Here is a 15,106-nt window from a genome sequence, read left to right on the forward strand (position 1 = left end):
CCCTTAAAAAGTGGTAGAGCTGCCCGTCTGCTTCGAAGGCAGTGTACTTGCGGTCGCTTGGGCGGATGGGGAGCTGGTGATATGCGGACTTAAGGTCCACGGTGGAAAAGACCTTGTACTGTGCAATCCGATTGACCATGTCGGATATGCGGGGGAGAGGGTACGCATCCAGCTGCGTGTACCTATTCATGGTTTGACTATTGACTACGACCATCCTCTGCTTCTCCCCGGTCTTTACAACTACCACCTGAGCTCTCCAGGGACTATTGCTGGCCTGGATTATGCCTTCCTTCAGCAGCCGCTGGACTTCAGACCGGATAAATGTTCGGTCCTGGGCGCTGTGCCGTCTGCTCCTAGTGGCGACGGGTTTGCAATCCGGGCTGAGGTTCGCAAACAAGGAAGGCGGTTCAACCTTGAGGGTCGCGAGGCTGCAGATAGTGAGTGGGGGTATAGAGCCGCCGAATTGGAACGTTAAACTCTGAAGGTTACATTGAAAATCTAACCCCAGGAGAGTGGGAGTGCAGAGGTGGGGGAGGACATGAAGTCGGTAATTCTTAAACTCTCTCCCCTGCACCGTGAAGTTCGCGATGCAGAACCCTTTGATTTCTACGGAATGGGATCCCGCTGCCAGAAAAATCTTTTGGGTACTCGGGTGGATTGAAAGAAAACAGCCCCTATGCGGATGGATAAAACGTTCCGTGCTCCCAGAGTCGATCAGACATGGCGTTTCGTACCCGTTAACCAGCACCGTTGTTGTTGCCGTTTGGAGCGTCTGGAGCCGCGACTGGTCCAGGGTCACCGAAGCCAGTCGCGGTTGCTGCATCGGGGCGTTTTCTTCAGGCCCCGTGGGGCCTTCCATGCTGGGGTCCTTGGCTGTCAGCCAAGATGGCGGTGTCCACGGATCGCACGTGGTCGGGGGCGGACAAAATGGCGGCACCCATGAATTGCACGCGGCCGGTGGGGCACAAGATGGCGGCGCCCATCCCCCCACATGGAGTCCAGGACACAAAATGGCGGCGCCCGTTGGCCGCACATGGATCGTTGGGGGGGTTGAGTCTGTGATCCCAGTTCAACCCCGGAGATTACGGCGACCCCCCGGGACTGGCACACCACTGAATAGTGCCCCTTCTTGCCGCAACTTTTACACATGGCCGAGCGGGCCGGGCAGCGCTGCCGGGGGTGTTTCGATTGCCCTCAAAAGTAGCAGAGGGGCCCCCCCGGATGGTCTGGTGCTCTGGCCGCACAGGCTTGCCCGGGTGTCGGTCACGGCGAGGGTCCACGGAGCCCAAGGGGCTGCCGTGCGGTTGGGGGCGTAAGCGTGGGCATTCTGCGAGGCCACATCGAGGGAGGCCGCAAGGGCCTGTGCCTCCGTGAGCCCCAGCGAGTCTCTTTCCAGCAGTCGCTGGCGAATTTGGGATGAGGTCCTGCCTGCTACGAAAGCATCCCTCATTAGGAGTTCCGTATGTTCGTTAGCCGTCACCGGTGGGCAGTTGCAGCTCCTTCCCAGTACTAGCAGTGCGCTGTAGAACTCGTCCAGCGATTCCCCGGGGATTTGCCGTCTCATCGCGAGTTGGTGGCGTGCGTAGACCTGATTTATGGGCCGAATGTAGATCCCTCTCAGCATGGTGAGCGCCGTCGGGAAATCCTCCGCGTCTTCCATGAGCGTGTAGATCTCTGGACTCACCCTGGAATGCAGGACCTGCATTTTCTGGTCTTCTGTAGGTCTGCTGGGGGCCGTTCGGAGGTACCCCTCAAAACACGCTAACCAGTGTTTAAAAGTGGCCGCTGAGTTTGCCGCATGGGGGCTGATTCGCAGACACTCTGGGGCGATCCGGAGCCATATAGTCCTTTAAAGTGTGCGTAATAAATTGTAGCACAATCAATCACTCACGAGGTTAGAAGAGATGAAGTCAATCGATGGCTTTATTACGCAGACTTGTTCCCCAGCAGCTCGGTTACAGAATGCGGCTGCTGGGAGAACACGGGTTCTTATGCTCCACCTTACTGGGTGGAGCCAGCAGGCGGCAGATCCAATCCGGACCCAGTGTCTGTCCACCAATAGCCTCTCGGCATCACAGGGTACCGTACTACCCCTAATACATACCACACAAAATCTCCCTGGCTTCCGGTTCACACTCAGTGGAGATAAAGGGGTTTTGTATCGCAAACCTCACAGTCCAGGGAAGGGAGTTCAAAAATTTCCGTCTCTACGTCCTTCCCCACCTCTGCGCGGCTACACTCCTGGGTTTAGACTTCCAGTGTAACCTTCAAAGTCTGACCTTCAAATTCGGCGGCCCTATACCCCCCTCACTGTCTGCGGCCTCGCGACCCTTAAGGTCGACCCGCCTTCCCTGTTGCGAACCTCACCCCGGATTGTAAACCCGTCGCCACCAGGAGCAGACACTACAGTGCCCAGGACCGGATCTTTATTAGGTCAGAGGTCCAAAGCTACTGAGGGAAGGGGTCATTGAAGCTAGCAACAGTCCCTGGAGAGCTCAAGTTGTGGTGGTAAAGTCCGGGGAGAAGCATACGATGGTCATCGACTACAGTCAGGCCATCAACAGGTTTATGCAGCTGGACGTGTCCCCTCTCCCCCGCATATCCGACCTGGTAAACAGGATCGTGCATTATAAGGTCTTCTCCACGGTGGACCGCAAGCCCACCTACCACCAGCTCCCCATCCGCACTAGTGACCGCAAATACACTGCCTTCGAGGCATATGTGCGGCTCTTATCACTTCTTAAGGGTTCCCTTCGGTGTCACTAATGGGGGTCTCGGTCTTCCAGCGCGAGATGGACTGAATGGTTGACCGGTACGGTTTACGGGCAACATTCCCGTATCTCGATAATGTCACCATCTGCGGCCATGACCAGCAGGACCACGACACCAACCTCCAAAAATTTCTCCAGACCGCTAAAATCCTTAACCTTACATACAACAAGGATAAATGCGTGTTTAGCACTGACCGTCTAGCCATCCTCGGCTACGTAGTGCGAAATGGTGTTATAGGCCCCGACCCTGAACGCAAGCGCCCCCTTATGGAGTTCCCCCTCCCTCTGCCCCAAGGCCCTGAAACGTTGCCTAGGGTTTTTTAGCTACTACGCCCAGTGGGTCCCCAATTACGCGGACAAGGCCCGTCCCCTGATCCAACCCACAGCTTTTCCCCTGACGATAGAGGCCCGCCAGGCCTTCAGCCGCATCAAAGCAGACATTGCAAAGGTCACGATGCATGCCATCGACGAGTCCCTCCCCTTCCAAGTCGAGAGCGATGCGTCCGACGTAGCTCTGGCGGCCACCCTCAACCAAGTGGGCAGACCCGTGGCCTTCTTCTCTCGTACCCTCCATGCTTCCGAAATCCGCCACTCCTCAGTCGAAAAGGAGGCCCAGGCCATAGTAGAAGGCGTGCGACATTGGAGGCATTACCTGGCCGGTAGGAGATTCACTCTCCTCACTGACCAATGGTCGGTTGCTTTCATGTTTGATAATGCACAGCGGGGCAAGATAAAAAAACGACAAGATCTTGCGGTGGAGGATCAAACTCTCCACCTACAGCTACGAGATCTTGTATCGTCCCGGGAAGCTAAACGAGCCTCCTGATGCCCTGTCCTGCGGCACATGTGCCAACGCACAAGTGGACCGCCTCCGAGCCCTCCACGAGGACCTCTGCCACCCGGGGGTCACTCGCTTTTTCCATTTTGTCAAGACCCGCAACCTGCCCTACTCCATCGAGGAGGTCAGGACAGCCACCAGGGACTACCAAATCTGCGCGGAGTGCAAACCGCACTTCTACCGACCAGAGAAAGCGCACCTGATAAAGGCTTCCCGTCCCTTTGAACGCCTCAGCATGGACTTCAAAGACCCCCTCCCCTCCACCGACCGCAACACGTACTTCCTGAACATGATTGACGAGTACTCCCGGTTCCCATTCGCCATCCCCTGCCCCGACATGACCGCAACCACCGTCATCAAGGCCCTCCATAGCATCTTTGCACTGTTCGGATTCCCTGCTTACATACACAGTGATAGGGGGTCCTCCTTTATGAGCGACGAACTGCGTCAATTCCTGCCCAGCAAGGGCATCGCCTCGAGCAGGACGACCAGTTACAACCCCCGGGGTAACGGACAGGTGGAGAGGGAGAACGGAACGGTCTGGAAGACTGTCCTACTGGCCCTACGGTCCAGGAACCTCCCAGTCTCCCGCTGGCAAAAGGTCCTCCCGGATGCCCTCCACTCCATCCGGTCACTGCCTTGTACCACCACCAATCAGACATCTCACGAACGTCTCCTTGTCTTCCCCAGGAAATCCTCCTCTGGGACCTCGCTCCCGACCTGGCTGGCAGCTCCCGGACCCATCCTGCTCCGAAAACATGTGCGGGCGCACAAGTCGGACCCGTTGGTTGAGAGGGTCCATCTGCTCCATGCTAACCCTCAGTATGCATACGTGGCGTACCCCGACGGCCGACAAGATACGGTCTCCCTACGGGACCTGGCACCCGCACCCCACGCACATTTCAGCCGCCAGTCCCACCCTCCCCTCCACCACAGCACCTTACAGGAGGATTGGTTCTTCCGCTGGCCCCGTCTAGGCCCCCCACCCACCGACGCACCCCGCAGGCGCTCCCTTCCCAGGTCAGCCGTTTTCTCCACCAGTGCCGTCTAGGGGTGCCGAAGCTGCCATGGAGATCGAAGCCACGCTCCCGGAGTCACAGATGCCTGAGCCTCCACTGGAGTCACCAACGAAGCTCCGATGATCACAGAGGACGACCAGGGCCCAACGATCGACTGATTGCTTCATTTTAAATTGTAATCTGTAAAGATAAACCATCAAATGTACATAGCTATCAGAATTGTAAATAGTTACTAAACACTGTACGGAGGTATTCCGGTACCTCCATAACTAATTATACCACGTTGCCATGTTTTGTAGTTTCAGGCCACCACCCCCGCGGACTCTTTTTTAACAGGCGGTGAATGTGGTATTATAGGTATTACGGTACCTGACAGGCTAAAGCACCATTGGTGGAAACTGTATGCTTTCCATTGGTAGAATGTATGATAGCTCTGCCCTAATAGGCGGGGTATAAGAACCCGTGCCGCCCCAGCAGCCTTCATTCTGTACCTGAGCTGCTGGGGGAAACATCTAGCTTATTAAAGCCTTCAGTTGGACTACAACCTTGCTTTAGTGGTCAATGATCGTGCATCAGACTTAAAAAGGGCCATATAATTATCCTTCTCGTGGGGAAAATGGAGTCCAGGGACTCCAGGGCTCCATGGTTATGGATGTACGTATTATTGGCTGTTCCCCATTCCGGCGAGTAATGCCGCCCAAGAGCAGGGTCTACATGACCCAGTCGCTACCTGAGCAATGTCATGGTCAGACCCATTGGCCAAGACCCACCGCAGCCCAACGGGAGGTCCAGCAAGACTCACAACGGTGCTGCACTTGTGGTCGCAGGAACCATGGGGCCGGGATCACCTTGGCACACAACTACCAAGAGCCAGGGCTTTACACTTAGCACAGCCTGCTGAGGATGATTGCATGCAAGTAAAGTGCATCATGGCACAAAAAGTAGCCCCCATCAAGATAACTGCTAGGTAAACAGCCATCCCTTAGAGATGGAAATAGATAAAGGGGCTGCTGTCTCGGTCATTGGAGGACACACCGAGAAGTTCGGACAGGGATCCAGCACCTAGGCCTAAGGGTCACTAAAATCCAGCTGGGGATGTATGTCTGAGAACCTATACCATCATTGGGATAACGACAACTCCGGTTACCTATTGTCAACAATCAGTTCTCCTGCCACTGGTAGTAGTGCAGGGGCCTGGACCCAGACTTTTGGGCCGCAACTGGTTGCAGAGACTCCGCCTAGATCGGCAACAGATCTTTAGAATGGATACAGGCGAATTGTGTGAGGCCTTGGGAAAATACCTGGGAGATTTTAACTTCCCCAACATTGAATGGGACTCATGTAGTGTTGGAGGCGTAGATGGAGCAGAATTTGTAAGGAGCATCCAGGAGAGTTTTTTAGAGCAGTATGTAAATAGTCCAACTCGAGAAGGGGCCATACTGGACCTGGTATTGGGGAATGATCCTGGCCAGGTGGTTAAAGTTTCAGTCGGTGATTACTTTGGGAATAGCGATCACAATTCCATAGGTTTTAGAATACTCATGGACAAAGACGAGAGTGGTCCTAAAGAAAGAGTGCTAAATTGGGGAAAGGCCAAGTATAACAAAATTCAGCAGGAGCTAGGGAATGTGGATTGGGAGTAGCTGTTTAAGGGTAAATCCACATTTGAAATGTGGGAGTCTTTTAAGGAAAGGTTGATTAGAGTGCAGGACAGACATGTCCCTGTGAAAATGGGGGATAGAAATGGCAAGATTAGGGAACCATGGATGACGGGTGGAATTGTGAGACTAGCCAAGATGAAAAAGGAAGCATACATAAAATCTAGGCGACTTAAATCTGATGAAGCTTTGAAGGAATATCGGGAAAGTAGGACAAATCTCAAACACGCAATAAAGAGGGCTAAAAGGGGTCATGAAATATCTTTGGCTAACAGGGTTAAGGAAAATCCCAAAGCCTTTTATTCGTATATAAGGAGCAAGAGGGTAACGAGAGAAAGGATTGGCCCACTCAAAGACAAAAGAGGGAATGTATACGTGGAGTCAGAGGAAATGGTTGAGATTCTTAATGAGTACTTTGCATCGGTATTCACCAAGGAGAGGGACATGACGGATGTTGAGGCTAAGGATAGATGTTTAAATACTCTAGGTCAAGTCGGCATAAGGAAGGGGGAAATTTTGGGTATTCTAAAAGGCATTAAGGTGGCCAAGTCCCCAGGTCCGGATGGGATCTATCCCAGGTTACTGAGGGAAGCGAGGGAAGAAATAGCTGGGGCCTTAACAGATATCTTTGCAGCATCCTTGAGCACGGGTGAGGTCCCGGAGGACTGGAGAATTGCTAATGTTGTCCCTTTGTTTAAGAAGGGTAGCAGGGATAATCCAGGGAATTATAGACCTGTGAGCTTGACGTCAGTGGTAGGCAAACTGTTGGAGAAGATACTGAGGGATAGGATCTATTCACATTTGGAAGAAAATAGACTTATCAGTGATAGGCAGCATGGTTTTGTGCAGGGAAGATCATATCTTACAAACCTAATAGAATTCTTTGAGGAAGTGACAACGTTAATTGATGAGGGAAGGGCTGTAGATGTCATACACATGGACTTCAGTAAGGTGTTTGATAAAGTTTCCCATGGCAGGTTGATGGAAAAAGTGAAGTCGTATGGGGTTCAGGGTGTATAGCTAGATTGATAAATAACTGGCTGGGCAACAGGAGACACAGAGTAGTGGTGGAAGGGAGTGTCTCAAAATGGAGAAAGGTGACTAGTGGTGTTCCACAGAGATCCGTGCAGGCTAGGAGGGCCGAAGGGCCTGTTCCTGTGCTGTAATTTTCTTTGTTCTTTGTTCTTGTTTTCCAAGATGGTTCAGGGAAGATAAAAGGACCATGACCAAAGTTTACATGGACCCAGAGACCCGGACCAAATATTTCAGCCCAGTTCTATACACCTTATTATGGAAAGTGGACGATGTGTTGAGCCGGCTGGGGAAATTGGGGATTATTCGCCCAGTCCAGTTCGCGGAAAGGACAGCACCAGTGGTCCTGGTACTGAAGCAAGACAAGACCATTTGGGCGTTGATTCTTAAATGATGGTGAATAAGGCTTTTTCATTTGGAATGAGTAACCAATGCCACGTGCGGAGGACCTTTATGTGGATTGGCTGGGGGTCACTCTTTCTCCAAGTTGGACATACGTGGTGGAAGGGAGTGTCTCAAAATGGAGAAAGGTGACGAGTGGTGTTCCACATACCACTAGTGGTATGCCTCCAGTTGGAGTTGGATTCAGCATCCATTGTGACCATCAGTATCCACAGGGGACTGCATTTTTAAAAAAATGTATTCGATTCCAAACGTATATAAAAGGTTACAAAACATAAACTATTTGGGGATCAAACTCCCCAACACACAACTCTACAGTTTATGCAAATGTTCTCCTTTTTCAGCCCCCCTCCTCCCTCCACCCCACCGCAATGAACAGCTTCTCGAACACGGCCATGAACAGCCCCCACCTTGCATCAAAGCCCTCTGCTGAACCACCTAATTTGCACTTAATCTTTTCCACCCGAAGAAAGTCATATAGGTTTCCCAGGCAATCAGAGAGGCGAAGGCTACAACATCGACCCTCCTACCCTCCATCAGCTTCTCTGATACCCCGAATACCGCCACCAATGGGTCCAGCTCAACTTCCTCCGCCACTATGCTTGTGAGCGTCGCAAACACTCCCGCCCAGAAACTCTCCACCTTTTCACAGCCCCAGAACATATGAACATGATTCGTTGGTCCCCACCCACACTTCTCACACTCCTCTGCCACTTCCTGAAAGAACCACTCATTCTTGCCCGAGTCATGTGTACCCCTGTGTACGACCTTGAACTGTATCAGGCTCATCCTTGCACACGAGGTGGTCGCATTTACCCTTCGTAGCACCTCACTCCATACTCCCCAGTTTATCCCCCCTTCCAGCTCCCCCTCCCACTTAATCTTCATCACCTGCTCACCTCCCTGCTCTCCCAGCCACTCGTGTATGTCTCTGATCCTGCCCTCCCCTTCCTCATCTAGAAGCAGCAGTCGCTCGACAGGGTATACCTCGGTAGCCCGGGGAACTCTTTGTAAACATTCAGTGTGAAGTCCCTTACCTGCAGGTACCTATATCACTTCCTTTTGGGAGCTCTACCCGCTCCTTCAGTTGAAATGAAATGAAAATCGCTTAGAAGTAGGCTTCAATGAAGTTACTGTGAAAAGCCCCTAGTCGCCACATTCCGGCGCCTGTTCGGGGAGGCTGTTACGGGAATTGAACCGTGCTGCTGGCCTGCCTTGGTCTGCTTTCAAAGCCAGCAATTTAGCCCAGTGCTAAACAGCCCCCTCTATACTGGCAAACCCCTCTTCCAGGTGCAAATCCCTCACCTTAACCAGCTCCACTTCTTTCCACTTCCTATACATGCCATCTATCCCCCCCGGCTCAAAACCATGGTTTTCGCACAACGGCGTTACCGACATCCCCTCTATCCTAAAGTGCCTCCTCAACTGGTTACAGACCTTCACCGGGGACTGCACCACCGGGCTCTCCACCATTGGCAATGCCGTAGTCACCATAGCCATCAAACTGGACCCCCTACAGGATTCTCCCTCCACCCTCACCCATTCTGCCCCCTCTCCTTCCCTTCACCGCCTCACCTTCTCCAAGTTCGCAGCCTAGTAATAATGTAGCAGGTACGGCAATGCCAACCCTCTCTTCTGCCTCTGTCTCTGTAACAGGGTCCTCTTAACCCTTGGCACCTTCCCTGCCCATACAAAGTCTGAAATAATCATATCCAGTTTTCAAAAGAAGGCCTTCGGTACAATGATCGGGAATATCCGGAATATGAATTGGAACCTCGGCAGAATGTTCATCTTCACCACTTGGACCCTCCCTGCCAAAGTCAAGTGCAGCGTGTCCCACCTTTTCAGATCCTCCCTAACCCCCTCCACCAGCTTTGTTAAATTCCATTTGTGGAGCTTCACCCATTCCCTCGCTATCTGAATCCCCAGGTATCTAAACCTGTCTCTAGCCACCTTAAATTGCACCACCCCCTAAATTGGCTCACTAACCCAACTCGATCACCGGGAAATCTTTGGTTTTCCCTACATTTAACTTCTATCCCGAGAACGGCCAAACCTCCCCAACAAGCCCATGATCCACTCCATGCTCTCCAGCGGGTCCGAAACATACAACAGTAGGTCGGCTGCGTATAGCGACACTCAATGCTCCCTTCGTCCCCTCGTATTCCCTTGTCACTCTGCCGACCCCCTAAGAGCCATTGCCAGAGGCTCTATAGCCAGGGCAAACAGCAGCGGCGACAGTGGCCACCCCTGCCTTATTTCCCTGTATAGTTCAAAGTTCCATGAACCCATGTTGTTGGTCCGCACACTCATCCTCGGTGCCATATATAACAGGCGCATCCATTTCACAAACTTTGGCCCAAACACGAACCTTTCCAGGACCTCAAACAGGTACCGCCACTATACCCGGCCGTATGCCTTCTCTGCATCCATGGACACCACTACCTCCGGCACCTAAGCTCTCGACAACGTCATGATCACGTTTACCAGTCGCTTTATATTACTAGAATGCTGCCTGCCCTTTACGAAGCCTGTTTGGTCCACCGCAACCACCCCGGGACACAACCTTCCATCCTTCCCGCCAATACCTTAGCCAGTTTGTATTTAACAATGATATGGGCCTATATGACCCACATTTCACGGGGCCTTCCCCTTTTTTGGTATTAACGCGATCGTTGCCTGCGTCATTGTCTCTGGCAGCTCCTTCTTCTCCAACGCCTCATTAAACGCCCCCAAGAGATGTGGTGCCAGGTTCGTCGCAAACTCCTTATAGAATTCTGCCAGATAACCATCGGGCCTGGAGCCTTCCCCGACTTGATACCTCTTATACTGTCCAATACCTCCCTCAGCCCCAAGGGCTCCTCTAGTGCCTGCCTCTTCTCTTCCTCCAACTGTGGAAATTCCAGTTTGTCTACAAACCCTCCCGTCTCCCTCTTCACCGCCCGGGTCAGGTTATGTACAGCTCCTTATAATAATCCCTAAACGCCTTGTTTATCTTGATTGACTCATACAATCCCATGAAAAAAGCCTCAAACACCACCTTCACACCACCCTTCCCATCTCGTCTTTTACTCTGTCAATCTCCCTCGCCGCCTCCTGCTTCCTCATTTGGAGGGCCAGCATCCTACTCGCCTTCTCACCGTCCTCATATACTGGCCCTTCGCACCTGCCCCACTGCCTTCCCTGTGGACATTAATTACAACTCCATCTGGAGCCTCTGCCTTTCCTTCAACAACCCTGCCTCCAGGGCCTCTGAATATCTCCTGTCCACCCTCAGGATCTCCTCCACCAGCCTTGCCATCTCTGCCTTTCCACCTTCTCCGTAGGTACCCGAATCAAAATAAACTCCCCTCGAACCACCATCTCCCACAATGTGGCGGCCGTAACCCCCCTCGTGTCATTGAGCTCCACATAGCCCCGGAGGGCCGCCCTCACCCACTCACCCACCTCCTCATCCACCAACAACCCCACATCCAGCCTCCACTACTCCCGCCCCCCGGTCCACTCAAAGAGACCACAATCGGCGAATACTCCAAGTCGATCACCCCTGCTAACATGCCTTGTCCACCACAAAAAAGTACACCGGGTGCACATGGGAAAATATGAAAATTCTTTCACCTTCGGCCTACCAAACCTCTGCGGGTCCAAACCTCTGCGGGTCCAAACCCCCCCCCCCCCCCCTCATACGCTCCATAAACCCCTTCAGCCGACACCTTCCCCGACCTCGGTCTCGACCCGTCAAAGCTTGGCTCTATAACCGTGTTAAAATCCCCCCCACCAATACTGGACCAATTAAACTAGAATAAACAAGAGTATATTCCTTTCCTGATCATTATAACCTCTCAGTTCTGGTAAATCTTTTTTTGCACCTGCCCCAATGCAGCTATGGGCATGATCGATCAGCCATGGTGCACCCGGCCTGGATCTGTGCGAGCCGGTTAGATCGTGGGAGAGGCAGAAATCGGGATCTGTGCCGGGAGCCAATCGGTTTCCGACCTAACCGGCCCACACCCGTTGGCGGGTTGCGGATCCTACGCAGATGCGGCGAGAAACCAATTGAGGCCAATCTCCATTTTGTTAACGTGGCACAGCCCCTATCTAATAGCCTCCCGGGATGTAACTGGCTTTTCAGTGAGCAGTCATGCAGCCTCCCTTTAGCACATCCATTTAAAAACATGAAGCTAGCACAATGGCTGCTGAGGGGATCGTAGGAGGGAAGTAGTGATCTTCAAAATCGGGCAATCAGCCCAGGGGCGTTGGGGCTGCTGTCCCACTGCTTGGGGTTGGGGGGAGATGTGCCCAGTCGGGTGAGATGGGCACTATCAGTGGGGGTCGCCCCTGGGCTAGGGAGCAAGGGGCTCAGCGACTGCAGGTTCAACAGCACCCCCTCTCCCTGCCCCGGAGAGTGTATACCCGTAACAGGGGAAACTCTATTTGGAACTCCAATTGGCTATGGCCCTGCTGGAGTGTCGCTGACACCCCTTTCTGAATCTCATGACCTCACCCTAGTGTCGATACCAGTTCTGGGATAAACATGTCCAGAGGCTCAGCATCTGACTGGGACCCAACAGATCTCTGACTGCTGTCTCCCCTGGACATCCCAGCCTCCACCTGATTTGCATCGGCAACTGTGTGGTGCTCACCAGATTGTGCCCCAGAAGCCTGTCCACTACTGTCGCCCACCGAGGTGTGCGTCTCTGTGCTGGTGGAAGATGGAGGTGATAGCTTTGACGCATAGATGGTGGCATCCTCAGAGCTCTCTTCCGAGGTGTTCTCTTAGTGGGGGGAAGCCACCCCGGATGTGCCAGCACCATCAGATGGAGATCCTGTGGGAGAATGGACATGAGGTCAGTGTGAGGGAAGGATCATTATGTCTGACATGCAAAACTCACGAGACAGGCCATCTGGGTGGGGTTCTGGTGGATCCTCACCTCTGTGGTGCAGACAAACCTGGATATCAGAGACCCCTCTGTCCTCGGTCACCCCGTGACCCTCAGGGCCCGTTCCTCATAGGGGATAAGGACGCTCTTGCCCGGCACTCCGCTGCCCGCCTGGGTCTTTTCCCGCAATTATGGGCTAACCTCTCCTGCAGGGACAAAGAGGGCACTGTGAGCCGCACACCTCCTGCATCGCAGGGCAGGGGGGGTGATCTATGGCAGGAATCAGCCAAGGGCACTACTGGGCATGGGTGGGTTACGCTGGTGGGTGCCAGAGTGTGCTGGTGGGAGGGTACGCGGTGCCAGCCGCCAGCTCTTTTGGGAGGGGAGGTGGGGTGCGGTCTGGGGGTGGCAGGCGGGATTGGTGCCAGGGGGTCGATGCCAACTCACCCCTGTGACCCGGTGGAGGTTATTATGCTTCTTACGGCACTGGATGGTGGCCCTGCCGGTTACACTCCCCAAGCTGACAACCCCTGGCACTGCCTCCCAGGCAGCACCGGCTGCCCTGTGGCGGACCCTCCAACCCTTCGGGGGAACAGTGTGCGACGTCACGACTCCACTGCCCAACAGCCGGACCAGGTAAGCATCTCAGAATCGTGGGTCTGGTCTGCGCAGTGACACGGCTGCGTGCTGTCTTGCAGGGGGGGGGGGGGGGGGTTGCTCTGAGGGATCAGTTTGAGAGCTGCTCCCCCTTGTCAGCGGAGAGCTGCCTGTCCAGGCGAATCAGCTGGCAGGACAGCCATTTTTGGCAAGAAGCCCGTGGGGAATCATTACCGACCCTAACTGATGTTAGATACCGGTCGCAATCTCACCAGGTTGACCATCGGGAAGCACCTGACAAATCGTGCCCGCTGTCGCACTTAGTAGATCGCACCCCAGGGGCGCGATTCTCCGACCCCCCACTGGGTCGGAGAATCGCCGGGGGCCGGCGTGAATCCCGCCCCGCCGTGTCGCGAATTCTCCGCCACCAGATATTCGGCGGGGGCGGGAATCGCGCGGCGCGCCAGTTGGCGGGAATCCCCCGACGATTCTCCGGTCCGCGATGGGCCAAAGTCCCGCCGCTGTCAACCCACGCCAGCCGGCGTAGATTGAACCACCTTTGGGACGGCGGGACACGGCGGCGCGGGCGGGCTCCGGGGTCCTGGGGAGGGGGCGCGGGGCGATCTGGCCCCGGGGGGGCCCCCACGGTGGCCTGGCCTGCGATCGGGGCCCACCGATCCGCGGGCGGGCCTATGCCGGGGGGGGGCACTCTTCTCCTTCCGCCTTCGCCATGGTCTACACTATGGGGGAGGCGGAAGAGACCCCCTCCACTGCGCATGGGCGGGGATGCCGTGAGCGGCCGCTGACGCTCCCGCGCATGGGCCGCCCGGCAAAGTCATTTCCGCGCCGGCTGGCGGGGCACCAAAGGCCTTTCCCGCCAGCTGGCGGGGCGGAAATCAGTCCGGCGCGGGCCTAGCCCCTCAAGGTAAGGGCTCGGCCCCTCAAGATGTGGAGAATTCCGCACCTTTGGGGCGGCGCGATGCCGGACTGATTTGCGCCGTTTTTGGCGCTGGTCGGCGGACATCACGCCGATTACGAAAAATCCCGCCCAATATCTTTTATAAGGCAGGGGTCAGAATTGTACAGAACAGATGAGCATTAAGTTGGTTTCCAAATTTTTTCTTTAGCTTTTTATAGAGGGAAATACATTTATTTTGCATCTTTACAAATTCTTCACAATTCATGAAGTCCAGACATAGCTGCTAAACCTTTTCAATTTGACAGTTCCTACTCTCGCCATGTGGTGGCATCCACGAGCAACTTAGAAGCAAACTGCAATGTCTTTGACCCAATGTGGTGCTGAGAATGTACAGTATAGAACTGGCCTGACTGGTCTATACTGGCCTATGTGCTCCTGACAACATAATCCTTCTGCAAAAACAAAATATTCTGAATGCTGGAAATCAGAAATAAAAACAGAAAATGCTCAGCAGGCCTGACAGCATCGGTGGAGAGAGAAATTGGTTAACATTTCAAGTCGTAACCTCAACAAAACACATTCTCCTCTTCCTTTCTCCAGCATATGTTTATCCAGCTTCCCCTTCAATGCTATTTGCCTCAACCACAGCCTGGCACCAAGTCCCACATTCTCACCCACGATGGCCAACTCACTTACCTCCTTCTGCACCGTGTGTTCTATGTTCTATGCTACCAGCAAACAAACACACCTCTACCCAGCTCACATCCCCTGACAAACTCCACACCCCCTCTTCCCAAACCCCTTTGGCCTCCATCCCAGCAGCACCTCGCGCCAAACCCCCTCCCCTCACTCACTCAGAAGCCCCACTTTCCAAACCCAATCCCAAATCGCCTCCCCCCACTGAATCAACAAACACTCCCCCCCCCCCCCCCCCCCCCCCCCCCCACACACCCCTCCCTAGTTCCTGGACAAAGCCCAGGATCCCCTTGG

This window comes from Scyliorhinus torazame, chromosome 17 (assembly GCF_047496885.1).
Source record: "Scyliorhinus torazame isolate Kashiwa2021f chromosome 17, sScyTor2.1, whole genome shotgun sequence".
NCBI classification, from domain to species: Eukaryota; Metazoa; Chordata; class Chondrichthyes; order Carcharhiniformes; family Scyliorhinidae; genus Scyliorhinus; species Scyliorhinus torazame.